Raw genomic sequence first — 3,029 nt, 5'->3', positions numbered from 1 at the left:
CCCACATGACCAACATTGTGAAACCCCAACTCTACTAAAAAAAAAAGAAAACAAAGAAACAAACAAAAATTAGCTGGGTGTGTGTGGCAGGAACCCATTCAAGTAACTAATAATCACAAACACTTTGGTAATTTCTAATTGCCACAACTATTCATGGTACTTTACAAAAGTATGTGGCAATTAAGCTATAGAAGTCCAATTCCTGAAGCTCTTCTTTTACTTCACAACTAATCAAGCGACAGTAATCACAAAACCTCTGCTAAGATCTCCTTTGAGGACCCTGAATGAAGCTAGTCAAGAACAGGGCTTTACCTTGGGTACAGTGGCTTATGCTTATAATGCCAGCACTTTGGAAGGCTAAGGTGGGTGGACTGCCTGAGCTCAGGAGCTTAAGACCAGCCTGGGCAACACGGTGAAAACCCATCTCTACAAAAAAAAAAAAAAATTAGCCAGGTATGGTAGCGTGTGCCTGTAGTCCCAGCTACTTGTAGGGATGAGGCAGGAGAATCACTTCAGCCTGGGAGGTCGAGGCTTCAGTGAGCCCAGATTGAGCCACTGCACTCCAGCCTAGGTGAAAAAGTGAGGCCCTATGTCAAATACTAATAATCAAATAATAAGAACAAGGCTTCAGAGATACAGCAGCTCTATAAATTACCAGTCTTTGGAGATACAGAGAGCTATGGGAAATTTTTGCTCTAATACAGTCAATATTATATTGTCTCTAGAGGAACCACATGCCAGAGTATGGAGTATGACTCTGGGACAGGTAGTTTTCATTATCTTATACTATAATTATTAATATGAATGGCTTGAGTGTTATGCTAGAGACTAAAAAAGACAAAGGATGAATGAATAGATTGAAAAAGAGGCAATATTTTACCCCCTCAGATTCGGAAAAACACTCAAATAGAATAAACAAATTTGAATTTTAGAGCTTAACGGGTGAATAGATTATTTTATGGCTCAGGAAATGAAGTTTAGCTTAAAAAATATTTACTGGTGGCCTACAGTGCTAAAGCCCAGAAAGGTAAACAAAGTCAATACCTTAATATCTGAGCTAGGGATGGAGCACAGATTACTTGGTTCTTAAGAGTCCACTGCTTTGTACAAAAATTACTGTAAAAACAGGACCTGGGGGCCAATCTCTCTAACTTACCAGTCTCTCTAAATTATACTTTAACTTTTGACTTCTTTTGTCAAAATAGTCACATCCATATACACAAAATGATCTGACCATAATGCATTCACTGATTGTGGCTCTATCTTGTGACATCTGGGATTCTGGCTGAATGGTTTTACCAGTGCTGGTGGGAGCCAACGAGGGTTCTTCCTTTCCAAAGTATGAAGCAAAGTCATGTCCTTTGAGTTTGAACTGGTGCAGCCAAGAGTTCCTCAATGGTCTCTTTACTAAGGAGTTTTTGGTTTTCATAAAAATCCTTGCTTTTTAATTTCTTCTCTGTATTTTTCATACTTTAGTATTTCTTCCACAGTAGGTGCAGTCTTTCTCGTTCTTTTTTGAGACCGAGTTTCGCTCTTGTTGGCTAGGCTGGAGTGCAGTGGCCCGATCTCAGCTCACTACAGCCTTTGCCTCCCGGGTTCAAGTGATTCTCCTGCCTCAGCCTCCTGAGTAGCTGGGATCACAGGCACAGGCCACCACGCCCAGCTAGTTTTTGTATTTTTAGTAGAGATGGGCTTTTACCATGTTGGCCAGGCTGGTCTCGAACTCCTGACCTGAGGTGGTCAGCCTGCCTCAGCCTCCCAAAGTGCTGGGATTACAGGCTTAAACCATCGCACTCAGTCTCTTTCTTGTTCTTCTGATCCAAGCTTCCCATTCTGTTGGAATATCCCCTACTTCACAGTCTACTTTTTTATTTGCTGCTTGTACAATTCTTTCTCTTGAATAGTTTGTCCTCACCTCTCCAGTTCTTGTACTCTGGAATGGAGTAGTATTTGTTCCCAAACCAATTCGTGCCCACATGCTCCTTCTTTTGACAGTGATCTCTACAAGGCACAGAACAAATCCTGAGACCAACCCATGCTGTCCACCTTGCTCTCCGCACTGCTGGCAGCTGGTCCACAGCAGGGGTAATGCTCCAGCCACTGACCCAGCCCACCTACAATTATTCTTTCTAGTGAATTGATAATAGTGTTAAGAATAATTGTTTCTATAAAGGAACAATTGTTCGTATTAGAATAAAAATATTAAATCTGTTCAAACCAGTAAATCAACTATCCCAAAAGTGACAAACTACACAACTAAAAAGACTGGTGTGGACAAATGTTATGACTCATTACAGTAAATTCTTTTATAAATTTTCAAAACAAGAGGAAATAAGGCAAATTCTATAACGAAATAATCTTTTTAAAAATGAAAAAATTACCAATGGGCCAGAATATTAAAAGCTGAGTCCTTAGCTTATAGTTATTTGCTATCTAACAACCTAAAGAGAAAAAAGTGATTGCAAACATGACAGCCTATTCTGATTATCTGAATATCCCAGAAAAATACATACTTTTCAACCTGTAAATGTATTTTTAAAATTACAATGAACTTTTAAAAAGATCTATTAATTTGAATATTCTCTGAAACTTACTACCTGAAATTTTCCCAGTAAAGTATACCTCATACCATAATGACTCAATTTCTATTAAAGTTTCTAATTCTAGATCTGCCATAGACACTCCTGGTATCCCTGTCCCTTTGAACTACAGAAGATCACTACAAGGATCTTCTGTACTATATTTGAGTTTTGACTGGGCGTGGTGGCTCATGCCTGTAATCCCAGCACTTTGGGAGGCCGAGGCAGGCAGATCACAAGGTCAGAAGATCGAAACCATCCTGGCCAACATGATGAAACCCTGTATCTACTAAACATACAAAAAAATTAGCTGGGTGTGGTGGCGCGTGCCCGTAGTCCCAGCTACTCATGAGGCTGAGGCAGGAGAATTGCTTGAACACAGAAGGCAGAGATTGCAGTGAGCAGAGATTGTGCCACTGCACTACAGCCTGGGTGACAATGTGAGACTCC

The 3,029-nt window shown here is 40.3% G+C and overlaps 1 pseudogene; it reads right to left on the bottom strand.

Annotated features, from left to right (window-relative positions):
* Positions 1–523: 523 nt before the first annotated feature.
* LOC119470000 lies at positions 524–2,822 on the bottom strand (annotated as a pseudogene).
* Positions 2,823–3,029: the final 207 nt, after the last annotated feature.

Source organism: Cebus imitator, unplaced genomic scaffold (genome assembly GCF_001604975.1).
Source record: "Cebus imitator isolate Cc_AM_T3 unplaced genomic scaffold, Cebus_imitator-1.0 Scaffold2430, whole genome shotgun sequence".
NCBI classification, from domain to species: Eukaryota; Metazoa; Chordata; class Mammalia; order Primates; family Cebidae; genus Cebus; species Cebus imitator.
Note: the sequence above shows the minus strand (reverse complement) of the source record. Positions and strands in the feature narration are given on the sequence as shown.